Source organism: Eschrichtius robustus, chromosome 3, assembly GCF_028021215.1.
Source record: "Eschrichtius robustus isolate mEscRob2 chromosome 3, mEscRob2.pri, whole genome shotgun sequence".
NCBI classification, from domain to species: Eukaryota; Metazoa; Chordata; class Mammalia; order Artiodactyla; family Eschrichtiidae; genus Eschrichtius; species Eschrichtius robustus.
In genome coordinates, this window is record NC_090826.1 from 113,680,957 (window position 1) to 113,699,141 (window position 18,185).

Genomic DNA, 18,185 nt, shown 5'->3' on the forward strand with positions numbered 1-18,185 from the left:
GGCGCTACAGCCCGTGCCCAGCTCTCCTCAGGGCCACTCCCCATTGGTCGATTATCTCAGCTATCCAAAGCTGATCCATGGTCCTTGGTCACCTTCTCTCCCTAAGATTATGCAGCAGCCAATCTGCCTGCTCACTTTTCTGACACTGACAACAGCATTCAACCTCCACTCTCTTATTTAACAGACACCCTGGGGTCTATATACTCCTTTTCTTTCCCTGATTTCTTCTTCATCCCATGGAGCTACTGGGAACCTTCTTAGCCTTCCCCAGCCAGTGAGAAGAAGGGGAATTCTATGCAGCGCAGGTAGAAGGATATTTGGAGGTCTTTCATAAGAAACGTTCAGGGGAACAATGTTTCAGGAAACAGAGACCCTTGGGGCTACAAAACCCAGGGCCCAGTCCCATTGTCCCTCCCCCATCTAGGGCTTTGAAGGGCTCTGTGTCCCCCAAACTCACCTTTGGCTGAGGTCAGCGGCAGAGGACTGGGACAAATTCCCTGCCAACACAAAAGGAGACGTGAGGTGTCCAGCTAAAGCCAGACAAAGGCGCCCAGGGCTGCCTCCCCAACCCCCTCCACCTGGATCAGGTTCCCAAGCTGCAGGTGCTTGTGACGCCATTCCTGAGGGCGGGCACTGGGGAGTAGGGAAGGAGGGCGGTGTCTGAGCAGAGCAGAGCTGAAGAATTTAGGAGCCAGGGTAACAGAGCACCGGCGTTGTGTGGAGAGGGGGCTGAGAGGCCAATGTCTCAGTTCCTTTTCAGTGAATGGCGAGGGCAGAGGGTTCACTCTGAGCTCGCAATGCCTCTTCTTGATGACAAGGTATGTTGCGGATAACTGTCCTCCATCTCTGGTGACAGGGGAAGCTAGAGAGCCTCTCTCTGTCCTATGTCCTCCTTCACTGGAAGGAGAGCCTCAGAATACCAAAGTCCTGAATTCGGATCTCTCATTTGAATAAAGGCATTTTGGGGTTTCCAAGGGTGTGTGGTTAAACATAATGCAGGACATCTGGACCCTAAACAGCTGGCTCTGAGGAGTGGGGTGAGACAGGCAGAGGAAGTGGCCACCACTGCTTTGCTCCCCACTTTTACTCACCAGCTGGATCTGAGCAGCCCAAGAAGTAATTGATGCCACTCATGGATACAGACTTGGAAAGCATGCCAGTGGCCGAGTGGTCCAAAAGGCCAGCAGGTGGGTGACAGGAACGCTGACCCTAGAATCATGTTAAGAATCCTCATGCAAAGGTCAGGCTTCATCCATCTTCCCCCCCAGGCTCTTCACTTTCCCACAGCAAAGCCCTTCTTCAAGGCCTTCAGGCCTTCTACCCCTCCCCACTACCCATATCTGGAACATTCCACTTGAAATAGTTGAGAAGTTATTCCTGCTATTTAGCAGTCATCACTCTGTTGCAACTCAAACCCAGGCTGCCTTAATATAGAAAATATCTTAGAAAAGATTTACCCTGAATCGTTTCCAGAGATGACAAACTCAATATATAGAGGTCAGGCAGGTAATGAAAAAACAAACACACACACAGAAAAACTGGGGCAGTGTGGGTTTAAAACAATAGGGAGTAGAAATATTCATAAACCCCACACCCAATCTTTCGAAAATCGCTTTTTTTTCTCAAGCCTACACGGAGCATTACAAAAACTGGCTACATATCAGTCCATAAGGCAAAATTCAACACATTTCAGATAACCTCTATCAGAGAGATCATAGGAAACAACCCAGAAATCCCTTTTCAGTAGCTTGGATAAACAATCTGAGGTATATTTATATATAGAAGCATTATTCAACATTAAAAATGGGGCTTCCCTGGTGGCGCAGCGGTTAAGAATCCACCTGCCAATGCAGGGGACACAGGTTCGAGCCCTGGTCCGGGAGGATCCCACATGCCGCGGAGCAACTAAGCCCATGTGCCGCAACTGCTGAGCCTGCGCTCTGGAGCCCGTGAGCCTCAACTACTGAAGCCTGCATGCCTAGAGCCCATGCTCCACAACAAGAGAAGCCACCGTGATGAGAGGCCCGCGCACTGCAGTGAAGAGAGGCCCCCGCTTGCTGCAACTAGAGAAAGCCCGCGTGCAGCAACAAAGACCCAACTCAGCCAAAAAAAAAAAAAATCCACAACATTAAAAATGAACAAACTACAGTTCACCCAAAAATATGGATGAATCTCATGAAAGAACGAAGACACAAAAGATTTATATACTTTGTGGTTACATTCATATAAAGTTTAAAACAGGCAAAACTAATTGATATTGTTTAGAGATACACATAAAGGTGGTAAATCTATAGGGAAAATCGATCTCAAAAGTCAAGAAAGTGGTCCTCTCTGCCAGGAGGGAGAGGGCTATGAATGGGGAGGGACACGGGGGGCTTCTGGGTTTTGGTGGTACTCTATTTTTTTTTAACCTGGAGTAGTTACATGGTTGTTTGCTTCCTAATTATGCATTACGTTGTACATATAAGTTTTATGCACTTCTCTATATCTATGTTATATTTCAAATTTTTATTTAAGTTTTAAAAAAATCTGCATAGATTTAGAAATTTTAGGGGGCTTCCCTGGTGGCGCAGTGGTTGAGAGTCTGCCTGCCAATGCAGGGAACACGGGTTCAAGCCCTGGTCTGGGAAGATCCCACATGCCGCGGAGCAACTAGGCCCATGAGCCACAATTACTGAGCCTGCGCGTCTGGAGCCTGTGCTCCACAACGAGAGAGGCCGCGATAGTGAGAGGCCCGCGCACCGCGATGAAGAGTGGCCCCCGCTTGCCACAACTAGAGAAAGCCCTCGCACAGAAACGAAGACCCAACACAGCCATAAATAAATAAATAAATAAATTTAATACTTGCTACTCTAACTAGCTCCTCTGACATCTCTCTGTATTCACTATAAAAAAAAGAAAAGAAATTTTAAAACACCCTTCTAAATAAACTTACTGGTCAAAGAAGAAATCATTATGGGAATTTAAAGATATTTTATAACAACAATAATGAAAATACTACTCAACAAAACTTGTGGGAGATGGCCAAAATGTATCTCAAGGAAAATTTGTCGATTTAAAATGCTTAACTGAAAAATTTTTGAACTGAAAATTAATGAGCTATGCCAGCTTAAAAGGTTAGAAAAAGAACAACAAAACAAACCCAAAGTAAATAGAAGAAAGGATATGATAAAGATAAAAGCAGAAATCAATGAAGTAGTAACAAATGAAATAGGATCAATAAAGCCAAGAGTTGATTTTAGGAACAGGCAAATAAAATAGACAAAACTTTGATAAGGGTGATGCACAAATAAAAGTAGAATGAAAGAGTGGACCTAACTACAGAAACAGTAGTGACTAGAAAGATAATGCTATCTACAACTTAATGCCAGTAATTTTGAAAATGCAAACAAAATAGATAAATTCTTTAAAAAAACAAACAAAATATATATAACTTACCAAAACTGAATCTAGAAGAAATAGAAAGTCTGAATGGTCCTATTAAAGAAATGGAATCAGTAGTTAATCTTTCTATAAACAAAACAAAACACACCAGGCCAAAACAGTTTTATAGTCAAGGAACAGAGCTTTCAAGGAATAGATCACTGAAATCTTATACAAACTCTTCCAAAGAATAGAAAACAAAACCAAAAACTTTCCAACTCTTTCTATAAGGCAAGTATAACCTTGATTCTTTTTTTTTTTTTTTAATTTTTATTTATTTTATTTATTTATGGCTTTGTTGGGTCTTCATTTCTGTGTGAGGGCCTTCTCTAGCTGTGGCAAGCGGGGGCCACTCTTCATCGCTGTGCGCGGGCCTCTCACCATCACGGCCTCTCTTGTTGCAGATCACAGGCTCCAGACGCGCAGGCTCAGTAATTGTGGCTCACGGGCCTAGCCGCTCCGCGGCATGTGGGATCTTCCCAGACCAGGGCTCGAACCCGTGTCCCCTGCATTGGCAGGCAGACTCTCAACCACTGCGCCACCAGGGAAGCCCCAACCTTGATTCTTAAACTACACACAGACCATATGACAAAGGAAAATTATGACTCAATCTCTCTTATGAAAAGTACAAAAATTCCAAACAAAATATTAGCAAACTGTAATAGATTTTAAGTAGCCACAAATTATTTGCAGCTCCTACAATCAAGAAGGAGTCTATTTATTCACTCAGTCACAGGCTGGCCTGTGACTTATTACGATGAATAGAATGTGGCAGAAGTAGCATGATGTGATTTTTTGAGCCTACACCTCAAGAAAACTTAAAGCTTCCACTCATGCCCACTTGGAATGCTATTGCCACGTGAACCAGCCCAAGCCTAAGCCTTCTGGAGAAGCCATGTGGATGAGAACCAAAGTACCACAACAAGCAACCTGCCAACCCACAGGCATGAGTACGGCTGTCCTTGACCATCAGCCCTATTCAGCCACCAGACAACTACGGCCACATAAGTGAGTCCAGGTGGAGCCAGCAGAAGAATACCCAGCTGAGTTCAGTCCAAATTAACCACCCATAGAACTGTGAGGGGGAAAAAAAGGTTGTTGTTTTAAGCCACTAAGTTTGGGGCTGATCTTTTATGTAGCAATAGATAATTGATGCCACAAATAAAATCCAGCAGTGTGTAAAAAAGATAATCAATCCATCATGAAAAAGTCAGACTTATTCTAAAAATATAAGGGTGGTTTAAGATGAGGAAAATCTTTAAATGTAATTTACCTCAATGACATATTAAAGGAGAAAAAACATAACCAACTCAGTAAAAGCAAAAAAATCATAGGATAAAATCCAACACTCACTCATGGTAAAACCAAAGACCTGGCAGTTACAAATGGAAGGAATCTTCCTTAACTGGATAGAGTATCTTTTAAAACCTTACAGCCAAAAATCGATTTCAATGGTGAAACATAAGATGTACTCCCTCTAAAATCAGAAACAAGACAATGATAGCCATTTCTGTTCAGCACTGCAATAGAGCCCTAGCCAAGCACACACAGTAGGGCAAGAAAAAGAAATGAAAGAAATAAATATTGAAAAAGAAGAAAACAAAGTTCATTTAAAGATGGTATATGGGCTTCCCTGGTGGCGCGGTGGTTAAGAATCCGCCTGCCCTAGCAATCCCACTCCTGGGCATATATCCGGAGAAAACCATAATTCAAAAAGATACATGCACCCAATGTTCATTGCAGCACTATTTACAATAGCCAGGTCATGGAAGCAACCTAAATGTCCATCAACAGAGGAATGGATAAAGAAGATGTGGTACATATACAATGGAATATTACACAGCCATAAAAAAGAAAAAAAAGAAATAATGCAATTTGCAGCAACATGAATGGACCTAGAGACTGTCATGCTGAGTGAAGTAAGTCAGACAGAGGAAGACAAGTATCATACTCTATCGCTTATATGCAAAATCTTATAAAAAGGTACAGATGAACTTACCTACAAAACAGAAATAGAGTCACAGATGTAAAAAACAAACTTATGGTTTCCAAGGGGTAAGGGTGGGGGAGGGATAAATTGGGAGATTGGGATTGATATATACACACTACTATATATAAAATAGATGACTAATGATGACCTACTGTATGGCACAGGGAACTCTACTCAATACTCTGTAATGGTTATATGGGAAGAGAATCTTAAAAAGAGTGGATATATGTATATGTATAACTGATTCACTATGCTGTACACCTGAAACTAACATAACATTGTAAATCAACTACATTCCAAATTAAAAAAAATTAAAAAAAAAAAAAAGAATCCGCCTGCCAATGCAGGGTGACACGGGTTCAAGCCCTGGTCTGGGAAGATCCCACATGCCGCGGAGCAACTAAGCCCATGCGCCACAGCGACTGAGCCTGCGCTCTAGAGCCCGCGAGCCACAACTACTGAGCCCACATGCCACAACTACTGAAGCCCATGTGCCTAGAGCCTGTGCTTCGCAACAAGAGAAGCCACCACAATGAGAAGCCTGCACACCGCAAGGAAGAGTAGCCCCTGCTCACCGCAACTAGAGAAAGCCTGCACGCAGCTACGAAGACCCAACACAGCCAAAAATAAAAATAAATAAATAAAATTTTTTAAAAAATAAAATAAAAATAAAGATGACATAATTGTCTACTTAGAAAAGCCAAAAAAAAAATCCACAGATAAATTGTTATAACTGAAAAAAAAGAGTTTAACAAGGTAAGTAACTATAATTAATTAAATTGCATTTCTATAAACCAAAAATAAGTATAAAATGTAATTAATGTAATTTAAATATAAGAAAGCATTTATAATAGCAACAAAATATATAAGGCACATAGAAATAAATCTAATAAAGATTGACAAGACCTGTATGAAGGAAACTAATACTTTTTTTTTAGAAAGCCTAACAAAATAGAGATATTACTTTTCATTGATAAGAAGACTCAATATCAGAAAGAAGTCAATTTTTCCTAAATTAATCTTTGAATTCAGTACAACCTCAGTCAAAATTCAGCAGAATTTTTCATCTTTAGAAATTGATAAGCTGATTCTAAAATTCACATAGAAGTGCAGAGACTTCCCTGGTGGTCCAGTGGTTAAGAATCTGCCTTCCAATGCAGGGGACGTGGGTTCAATCCCTGGTTGGGGAACTAAGATCCCACATGCTGCAGGGCAACTAAGCCTGCGCATCACAACTACTGAGCCTGTGCACTCTGGAGCCCGCGCGCCACAACTAGAGAACCCTGCACGCTGCGACGAAGATCCCACGTGCTGCAACTAAGACCTGATGCGGCCAAATAAATAAATATTTTTAAAAATAAATAAAATAAAATTCACATAGAAGTGCAAAGGACCTAGAATAGCCAAGATAATCTTAAAGAAAAATAATAAAGTTGGAGGACTTACACTACTACATTTTTAAGACTTACAATAAAGCCACATTAATTACGATAATGTGATACTGGCATAAGAATAGACAAATAGATCAATGGAACAGAGAACAGTCCCCAGAAATAGACTCACACAAATATAGTCACTTGATTGTCAACGAAGTCACCACAGCAATTCAATGGGGAAAGTAAGTTTTTTAATGAAGCAACTGGATATTTACATGGGGAAAAAACCAAAACCTTGATTTCTCCCATACACAAGAACCTAGATAAATCACAGACCTAAACACGAAAGCTAAAACTATAAAGCTTCTAGAAGAAAATATCGAAGAAAAATCTTCACGTTCTTGGGGTAGGCAAGATTTCTTAAACATGACCAAAAGCACTAACCATTAAAATAATCAATAAACTGGACTTCATCTAAATTAAAAACTCATGCTTATTAAAATACACTATTAAAGTAAAAATGCAAGTCAAAGACCCAGAGAAGATACTCACAATACATATATCTGACAAAGGACTCAGATCCAGAATATATAGGGAACTCTTACAAATCAATAAGAAAAAGACAAGCTGTTTTACAAATTGAGCAAAAGACTTGAACAGACATTTCACAGAAGAAGATATTCAGATGGTCAATGAGAATATGAAAAGGTGCTCAAGAAAATTTTTCAACAGGGACATGCAAATTAAAACCAAAATGAGACAATTCTAAAACACCCACCAGAATGGCTAAAATTAAAATCTTGACAGTAATAACTTATAATAGAAAAGAATCTGAAAAAGAATACATATATATATATATGTATAACTGAATCACTTTGCTGTACACCTGAAACATTGTAAATCAGCTATACTTCAATAAAAATTTTTAATTTAAAATCTTGACCAAAAAAGTGTAATATACCTAAGAATACATCTAATATATATCCACAAACTCTGTATGGAAAAAAATTGATAAAACTTTATTAAAAGACATTAAATGAAGAAGTATACTATTTTCATGGATGGGTAGGAAGAAGCAATACTGTAAAGATGTCCACTTTCCCTAAATTAATCTTTAGAGTCAATGCAACTCCAACTAAAATCTCAAAAGTTTTTTTTAATACATGTTTGGTATGTATGTTATACTTCAATAAATATGTTCTTTTTAAATTAAGAAACTCTGTTTCTTTAAAGACACCATAGGAGAAGGAAAAGACAAACCACTTTTCTCAATCTTTGAGAAAAGATCATTGCAACACATGTAACAACAAAGGATTAGTATTCAGAATATGTAAAGAACACATTCAAAACAATAAAGAAAAAAACCCTCAAAGAATCCAATAGAAAAGTGCGCAAAAGACATGAAGAGGAATTTCACAGAAGAGGAAACACAAATGACCAAGACACATATAAAAATTGCTCAATTCCATTTGTAATAAGGATAATTCAAATTAAAACCACAATGAGATTTATAACCACTAGATTGGCAAAATTAAGAAATCTGATGACTCCAAGTGTTGGAAAGCATGTGGATCAATGGGAACTCTTATATACTACTGATGTGGGTGGAAACAGTTTGCCATTATCTTATAAAAATGAACATCTGTGTACTCTATGACCCAACAGTTCTACTCCAAGGTATATACCCCGGAGAAATTCTTGCAAATGAGCACCAGAAGATGGATAAAAGGATGTTCATAATGACACTTCATAATAGTAAAGAATGGAAATTATCCAAATGTCCATCAACAGAAGATTGGAATGAAAATAATTACCTATAACTATTTGCAACACATGGATAAAAATTAGAAACAGAATGCTGAGTGAAAATGAAAGTTATAGAAAATATTGTACAATATAACATCATTGTTTTTAAAGTCAGAAACAAACAAAAAAGAAATAATATGTCATTAGGTAATGCTTTGTGTTAAAACTATTAAAAAAAAAAAGTAAATGAGTGATTAAGAAAATTCAAGATAGTGATTACCTCTGGTGGGAAGGCAAGGGAATAAGAGAAGAGAGGAAGACATAAGTAAAGATAAATGTACTGGTGATATTCTAGTTCCGGAGATGGATGGGTGATTGATTAGTCATTCATTTTTACATATTATATTTATGACAAATGGAAAAATACAATAGAGAGTACTAGCAACTCTGGCAAACTGGAGGGTACAGCTCCCATCTAAGGACATCTGAATTTTGGAAAGTGTAAACACCATGCTGGCCAAACAAAATAAATTTTGAGCTAGACTTGGCTTGGCTTTCAAACTAGTCTGAAAGCCCCAGTCTAGTTTAATGAATCTCAGACTTTTAGTCTGTGGACTTTGCTGAAGACTTATACCTATTTGCTGCTGCAGGAAGATACAAAAAACCCCAAACATACAGACAAGGAGAAATTTAAGGGAAGTGCTTAAAGATTAGGTGAAGAGAGAAGAGGAATCAGAACAGGAAGGCATAAAAAGAGAAAAAAAAAAAAAAAACCACTAGAGAAGGGGGGAAAGAAGAAGACATATAATACCAAGAAGGGGGAAACAGGGAGAAGAGAGAGGTGGAAGAGAGAGAAAGAAGTACAAAGGAATGGAGGGGAGAAGAGAAAAAATAAATCATTATCTCCTGTGTGCTAGCCTCTGTACTGGGCACTTTAACACTTTTTTTTTTCATTGAATAATCACAACTTTAAAAGACAGTTTTTAGTATCCTGATTTTCAGAAAGCTGAAATAAATTGTTCAACTAGGAGCAGTGTGACTCCCAAATCCTGTTCTTTCTACCATACCACATTGAATCAGATGTGAGGGAAGACCTACAGAGATGCTGATGGAGAAAAGTGGGAGCTGGGAGAAGATGGGTTTTTCTGCTTCCCTGACAGGCTGTAACAGCCCCCTCTTCTCAGCCTCTCTCCCAAACCACAGGCACTTGAACAATGAGGCCAGGTGGGTACCCCTGGCCAGTTAAAGGATGTGCTGGAGGGGGGTAACCTTAAGTCACTGGGCTTGAGACAGTTCCATGTACAGCTGTCCCTCATTATCCATGAGGGATTGATTCCAGGATCCTGTGGATACCAAAAGCTGAGGATGCTCAAGTCCCTTACATAAAATGGCATAATACTGAAATTTGCATATAACCTGTGTGCATCCTCCCATATACTTTAAATCATCTCTAGATTAATTGTAATACCTAATGTAATATAAATGCCATGTAAATAGTTGTAAACACAGTGTAAATGCTATATAAATAGTTGCCAGCATGAGGCAAATTCAAGTTTTGCTTTTTGAAAATTTCTGGAATTTTTTTTCAAATGTTTTTGATCCATGGTTGGTTGAATCCATGGACGCAGAACCTATGCATACAGAGGGCTGACTGTACTCAGGGACTCTTAGCTAGCAAACCCAGTGATGTCTCTAAAAGCTTCGTGTATCCTCAGTGGTCTCTGGGTCCTGGTTTGAGATCTTCCCTGTGATGTTCCCTTAAGCCAGAAGGCTGAGCAATCTCTATATCCTTTCTCACTTGCTGGTCCTATGATTATCTTGTTAGAGAACTATTGTGTTTCAGGGTACCAGATGCCTAGTTTCATCCTACAAATAATAAGTTCATCTCCAAATCTGAGAAACGTGGGGTCCACAGAAAGAAGTAGTTATAACACCAAGGGGAGCAGGGACCTTTTAATGAGAGAGGTACAGAGATACCCACATCAACACAGAGACACAGACACAGAAAGGAAGGCACAGAGAGTCTCAGAGAAAGAGACAGAGGCAGGACACCAAGAGTGGGGGACAGAGCATACAGCCCCAGGGAAGCAGACAGAGGGGTAGAGACACCAGATTCAGATTCCATCAGATGGAGTCAAAGTGATGCCTGGGCACAGAGAGACCCAGCAGCTTGCAGAACAGAAGAGGCACAGAGTGGTGGTTGGACAGGCAAAGGGGCAGGAGAGGGGGAGGAAGGTGGTAGCTTCCATGGGGATTTGTCTATCCATACCACGCAGGAGGGTTGGCCACCTTGGTGCTGCAGTTCCAGAAAGGGGTCCAGTTCCTCTTGGCTCTGCAGTAAGGGGGGCTCCTGGGAGCCCACACATCCCGATGCCTGCAGTTTGTTCCTGAAACACACATTGCCACCACTGCCCTCCGGTCCCAGTGGCCTGTGACAGGCACCAGGGAGGAACACCGCCTCAGCCCAGTCCTGTTGCTTGCCCCCAGCCCAGCCCTTCCTGTTAGCCTAGGCGCAGGCCAGACCCAAACTGGCTTCCCTTTGGGGCTGTGCTTTGGCAAAACTGTGGAGCTGGCTTCAGGCAAGGGTGACCCCTGCTGGTCAAAGGCCAGTACTGCCCTCCAGAAAACAGCCAGCGTTCAGCAGGGAGGGAAAGGAAGGGTAAGCTGCATTCTCGCTCTTTGCCTGGTTTCTGATGCCAACCTTAGCTCCTACTAAGATAAATGGTGTGCCCAGGGCTCCCTTTCTTCTCTACCCAAGGGTCAAAATTAGTGCCTGATAGTGAAAGGTGACATCTGGAAGACCCTGAGATAGAGTCGGCACCACATAAAGCGTACTCAGGGCATCTCTGCCTTAGATTAGCTGCTCTTAGGAAGGTACCATGAGTCCTGCGGACAAGGCTTCTCGCCCAAGTTCCCTCCCAAGCCAGTTAAGGGACAAGGTCCTCTCCCCTCACACAGCCCAGCCAGCCCTGCCTAGGAGCTAGAGAAGCTTGGTCTACTCACCAGAGCTAAGAGAACTTGTCCAAGGGGACCATTGTCAAAGCAGAGAGACAGGGCCCTTCCACGGCTAGCAGGCCCTCACAATGACCACTCACACTGAACTCTTCATGCTGACTCCCGGACCTTCTCTTTCTGGCTTCCTCTGTCTTTGGGGATATGGTCAGTGATTTTCCAGGAGAGGGGAAGAGCTGGGTCCCTCTCTTCTGGTCTGCCAAGCATATGCGGACCCCTGAGCAAGAGCAGTTCTTCCCCCATTGTAGGGCTGGACTATGATGTCTAAATATCTTGGGCCTGCCTCAGCCTGGATCCAGCAGGCAGGGGGCAATTTGGGAAAGGGGGCCAGGTTCCATGCCCCAACCCTGGGAGCACTTCTCTCAAGAAACCTCCCAAAGTTCTCCGGGCTTCAGTTTCCTCATCTGTAAAACGAGGTGATTGGGCCATATGATCCCTGAGTCCCTTCCAGCTCTGACACTGTTGTATGGTCCTAAGAAACCCAAGTGGGAGGTGGAGGCAATAAGATCTGAGTGTCCCGCTACTCACCTCACCTCCATACCTCTCCCTCTCCATTCTCACCCACCTGCCCTTGAGACCAGGTAGAAAGAAGGAGCTAGGACTACTAGGGAGAGCCACATTTTGAAAGGCAGGGTCCACCCTCCCCAAAGGCCCACAACAGGCCTGGGTTCGGATTCTCCAGGGAAGAGACTAGGGGCCCAGGTCTCTTCAACTCCTGTCATTCCTTTCCAACCATTTCTCCTAGGTCTAGGACTTGACAGAAGGAGAGACAGGAGGTCCCCTGGTGTTTTACCTGCTCAGTGGATCCTGGAGCTCCTTGCCCGGCCCCCAACTATGTCTTTTGAAGGGGTCGTAGTTGTGACTGTGGGCACGGAAAGCCCTTGACCTTCGGAGGGGTACAGCGTGGAAGCCATCTCCCTCTTTCTTTTCCCCCTCCTCCTCCTCTTCTTCATTCTCCTCCAGCTGCTCTCTGGACTCGACCACAGACAGGCAGCGGCGAGTGTGGCCTTGGGGCACCAGGTCTCCACCTGTGAGGAACACCTCTGGGACGTCTTTGTTCATGGGAGGCACACACAGGCCAGTCTGAATCAAGAAGACAGAGAATGGTGAGTTCTAGAATTCTGGAATTTGGAACTAGAAAGGTGTCACAGTCAGCCAGGCCTAGAGCATCCCTTTACCAAGGCACAGAATTGGAGGATGACTGGCTCAAGATCACATGAGGAATTAGCTGCAGAGTCAAGCAGAGAACTTGGGTTTTCTGACTCCCAGTCTAGTGTTCTTTCCAGTACATAATGACATCCTCATTCACTCATTATTATCCATTTAATGAGCACCTATATGGCAGAGGACCAAGCCAAGCAAAGAGAAATAGATATTGTTCTTACCCTCAAGGAATTCGTTCTAGTGAGTGTGTGTGTGCATGTGTGCATGTGTGTACGTAGACAAAAGCACAAATCACAAACAATTGGCCAGAGTTTGCCAAATGCCTCAAGAGAAGTTTCCAAAAAAGTCTTTGTGCTGTCAAAGGAATGAGTGCATATAGCCAGTTGGAGGACTCAAAAAAGGGAAACAGGAGGAAGTAAACAGCCTTTGAGATGGGCCTGGAAGGGTGGAGTGGTTAGGATTTGTCCACGTTGGAAAGGGAGGAGTCTAGGCAAATAAAACAGCAGGGAGAAAAGGTGCATGAGTGAGAAAGTATTATGATTTCTTCTAAGACTCTGGTCATTTGGGGGGTAAGAGAGCCATTCTGACCTTTTCCCAAGAAGCAAAGAGAAGGGCTCCAAAACCAGCCACATTGAAATTCCTTCTCTCTCTCCCAAGTGGGCATTGTTCTCACTGCCCAATACTCCTGGCTGCCATCAGGGCTTGCCTCAGTGTGTCTCAGATTTAAGAACCCTCAGGAGCTCTTAAAGTTGAAAATGATAAGCTCCACTCCAGAAACAAGTACCAAATACCCGAGTACTAAGGTGATAGAGGGGCGGGAAGGCAACTCACATCTACTGCATCTACCTCTGTACACCCTCTCTGGGCCCTATCTCTGTAGAATTTCTGCTGGAATGAGTTTCCCAGGCTCCTCTTCTCCCAGGGGTGAAGCAACTGAGATGTTCGGAGGACCCTGGAGGACCAGGAAGCAGTGAGCCAGAACTCCCCCTCCTCCCAGGCTTCCTGTGAGGGTGTCAAGCCTTCCCCAAGTTATTTTACTCCCCGCCCCCGACACACACACACCCCACCAAGTCCAGGTTGTTGGACAGTCGTTCCTCCCAGCTACTTTTCCCTCTTTCACTGCAACCTGCTCCCACTCCACCCAGGACCACTGAGATGGCACCTGTGCCTGTGTCAGCTGCACACCTGCCTACCACGGGGAAGGAGGAGACAAGTACTCAGGCCTCTGCAGATGGCATTCTGCTGCCCTGCCGGGTGGGTCTAAAGATAGAAAAGGAGAGGCCTAGGAAACCAGCGCAGGCCTTGTGCCTGTCCGTGCTCAGCACACCTGGAAGCCACATAGAGGGGACCTCTCAGCCTGCCGCTGGGAGACATCCTCTCTCTGTGTCCACAAACTTGGGCCTCGTGCCATCTGATGTGCTATCTATAAACAGGATGGGATGGGACTTCCCTGGTGGTCCAGTGGTAAAGAATCCGCCTTCCAATGCAGGGGACGCAGGTTCGATCCCTGGTCAGGGAACTAAGATCCCACATGTTGCAGGGCAACTAAGCCCACACACCACAACTACTGAGCTCGCGTGCCTCAACGAGAGAGCCTGCATGCTGCAAACTACAGAGCCCACGCACACTGGAGCCTGCACGCCACAACTAGAGAAGAGAAAACCCGCATGCCACAACTAGAGAGAAGCCCGCGCACCGCAAGGAAGAGCCTGCGCACCACAACGAAAGATCCCGCATGCCTCAACGAAGATCCTGTGTGCTGCAACTAAGACCTGACGCAGCCAAAAATAAATTCAATAAATAAATAAATAATAAGTCTTAAAAAAAAAAAAAAAAAAGACTCCACACTCCCAATGCAGGGGGCCCCGGGTTCTATCCCTGGTCAGGAAACTAGATCCCACGTGCCGCAACTAAGAGTTCACACACTGCAACGAAGATCCCGTGTGCTGCAACTAAGACCCGGTGCAGCCAAATAAATAAATATCTTCTTAAAAAATATATTTAAAAAATAAATAAATAAACAGGATGGGCAGATCTGCAGGGAGCAGGACAGAGCCTGAGGGCCACAGCATGGTCCCTGCAAACCAGTGGTCTCCAAAGCTGAGATTTGGGGGCAGGGGGAGAGGGGTACTGACAAAATGTATCGTGAGAAGCTGGGATGGAGGAAAGAGTAGGAACTAGGTATGTTCACTAGAAAAAGAGGAGCAGGGGCTGGGAACAGGACAGAAATGGAGGGGCACTGAGGGGGCACTACAAGGAACTTGGATCTGGCATTCAGTGACCTCACAAAAGAGAAAAAACTGTTTGACCTACACGCCCTGTACCCAGCTTCTATCTACTCTTCCTGCCCTGATTCTGCCCGCAGGGCTGGATTTGACAAGATGAATGAAAAGCAGTGAATGGAAGCCCTTTCCTTTCCCTCCATCCCTGGAGATGCCGCCTGTTGGAGGTGATACCCTGCTGCCTTGGCCTGGTGGACAGACATTTCGAATCCTGAGATCTTTATGTCTTGAAATTTCACCCTTCTTCCTCCAGCTGAGACCACCTGAAATCTGACCTCTTCTCAAAGAACTACCCTCTTTCTAGCCTCTTTGTCATGTCATTCATGGTCTCTGCCCTCTGTGAAAATGGAATCCACTAGGCTCCTTCTCCCTTAAATCTTCATTCCATTCCTCAGAAAGTTTTTTCTGTTTTCTAAATTCCACCCCTTCATGCTATCATGTCAATAATTTTCATTCTATCCTTCAAAGAGATGAGGTTTAGCAAGGTTTCCTCAACCCCCTCCCAGAGATAGTCCCTCCCCCGCTTTCTGAAATTCAAGCTGGAGTCCCTCTGGTTGTGTTCCTTTCCTTGCCCCTCCTTCCATCAGTTCTCTCCCAGCCCCCTCCCATCTTTCACTAGGCTCCCGAGCTCAGGAAATGGTGCAAGGGAGCAACCAGGGCTGGGTCTCACACAATGGCTTTATTTAGCTCCAGAATGAGATCACATCATGTCACATCACTGCTTCCGCTGAGCAGAGATAGGAGATTCTGAAATAGGTCTGAGATCAGATGCTTGAGATGGGGGCAGGGGAGGAAAGCAAGAAGGGGCTCTAAGTCACTTTACTTTTCTTCCTGCCTCTGGATCAGATGGTTTTCCCATCGACACAGACCATCAGCGTCCCATGATTCCTCCTCTGAGTGTGTGACCTCCACCAATTGCCCTAGTCATCAGTGATTCGTTAGACACTCTACCGTGTGCTGAGATGGGAGCATATAATATTTTAATAGAGATCTCTCTCTCTCTCTCTCTCTCTTTTTTGGGTTGCACCGCATGGCATGCGGGATCTTAGTTCCCCAACCAGGGATTGAACCCGTGCCCACTGCAGTGGAAGCTCGGAGTCTTAACTGCTGGACTGCCAGGGAAGTACTGAGAGAAATCTCTCTTATTCAAAACTCTGAGACCATAATTTCTTCAGGGTGCTTTGAAGTTCATCAGATTTGCTAGCTCTGCCACCTTCATAAGCCACATGACCTTGGGAACTTGCTTATTTAATGTTTTTGAGCTTCAGGATCATCTGTAAAATGGGAATGGTAATACTACCTTGTAAGGATATTGAAAGACTTGATAATGTATGTAATACAACTAACATTGTGCTTGGCACATATTGGGTACTTAGTAAATGCTACTATTATTTTTGTTGTTACTATTATCATTTAGAAGCAGAGAGAAGGCAGAGCATAGAGAAATGGAGAGCTGGAGAGAGGAAGGCCCAAGACAGAAGCAGAAATAGGCATTATATGATGGTTAAAAAAGAGAGACAGAGAATAAATAACCCACAGGCTGACACTAAAACAACTGTGATGGGGACTCATTAACATAAACAACTTCTGATAGAAAAGAGCACATACAACCAGAGCAAGAAGGAGCCTGATGATCCCTGATGAACCTGCACTCTTCAAAGAGAAGGGATGGACAATGGCCTCTGGTAATTTAGAGCAGAGGTTGGCAAACTATAGCCTGTGGGCCAAATCTGTCCTATTTTCTTTTTTAAATGGTTGGAAAAAAATCAAAAGAATACTACTTTGTGACACATAAAAATTATATGAAATTCAATTTTCAGTGCTCATAAATAAAGGGTTTTTTTCTGGGGAATACAGCCATGCTCATTCATTTACATATGGTCTATGGCTGTTTTTGCATTACGACAGCAAAGTTGTTAGTTGCGACAGAGACCATATGGCCCATAAAGCCTAAAATATTTATTATCTGGGTCTCTACAGAAAAAGTTTGCAGACTCTTGATTTAGAGAAGCTGGGTCTCAAAATCTCAGGAAGGAGGAAAAAGAGATCAAAGAGAGACATTAAGGCTCACTGCCCACCAACCAGGTGTCTGCAACCAGCTTGGGGGAGGAGGGACATTGAAGACCCCAGCACACCCATTTCCTAAATAGCACCTGAGCCTACAGGGGGAAGAGGCTTAACCTATGAGTGCCTACAGCATCTTGTGGGATCCTCACAACCATTTCTTGAAATAGATACTATCCCTATTTTACATAGGAAGAAACAGGCAGCACAGAGAGGGAAAGTAACTTGCTCAAGGTCACAGGGCTGTAGGAGGTGGAGCTGAGTTTTCAAAGCAGATGCATCCCACTGTAGAGCCTGAGTTCTCTGAAACCAGAAGGCAAGCTCCCAATGAGAGCAAGTGGCTAGCTTTGAAAGAAATCTGGCAATATTATTATTCACTTCCTCATTCCTGCCCCCTTCACCCCAGCCAAAGAAAGGAAGCAGTTTCCAGAAGAAATTAGATGGGGGTTCCAAAAAATTAAATTTGTCCTTTCTACTCCCTCTGCACCTTAGAAATCTGAATGAGGTGATGGGGGGCAGGCAGGGCCCTGCTTCTGTTCGCTGCCAGCAAACACTGGGGGTAGGAACTGCTGATAGCAACCACACTGCTAGGCACGGGGGACGGTGGGCAAGGCTAGTGGGCGCCTTCGCAGCCTGGGGGGCTCCCTGAGTCTGGCTCTGGGGTCCTAAATTTCCCAAAGGGGGCAATAATGGGGAAGACCCGAAAGAACCAGATAATAAAGAATGGGGAGGAAGGGAGAGGCCAGATGGCATGGTCTGCTGGCTTCTCTCCAGGTCTCCTAGCCCTGGTGGATCAGGGTCAGAAAACCCTTTGATGGTTCAAAATTTAACCTACCTGCTTCCTCTCCCATAGAAAGTAAACCATTAATCTAACAGTGTCCTGCAAAGAAGACTAAAGCAGGGCTTCAGATGAAGAAGGTCCTGGTAACCACAGTTCCTTCCCACCCCTCCCTGCTCCCGAACACACCATTCTACAGCAAGTCATACAGCACCCAAGTTTCTAATTCCTCCTCACCTCACCCTGACCTGGCTACATCATCGCTCTATTTCTCAGTGTGAGACATATGAGATTTTGCTGTGCGTTCAACACTGTGTCCTGGAACTCACCCTCCTTCCCTGGCTTTCCTG

The 18,185-nt window shown here is 43.8% G+C and overlaps 1 long non-coding RNA gene across 1 annotated transcript; it reads right to left on the minus strand.

The window, feature by feature from the left end:
- Window positions 1-1,114: 1,114 nt before the first annotated feature.
- On the minus strand, window positions 1,115-12,394 carry LOC137762721 (uncharacterized). The gene is made up of 3 exons (XR_011073609.1): window positions 12,341-12,394; window positions 10,805-10,922; window positions 1,115-1,209 (listed from the first exon to the last, which is right to left on the minus strand). It is a non-coding gene; the product is annotated as an uncharacterized lncRNA (long non-coding RNA).
- Between the last annotated feature and the right edge of the window lie 5,791 nt (window positions 12,395-18,185).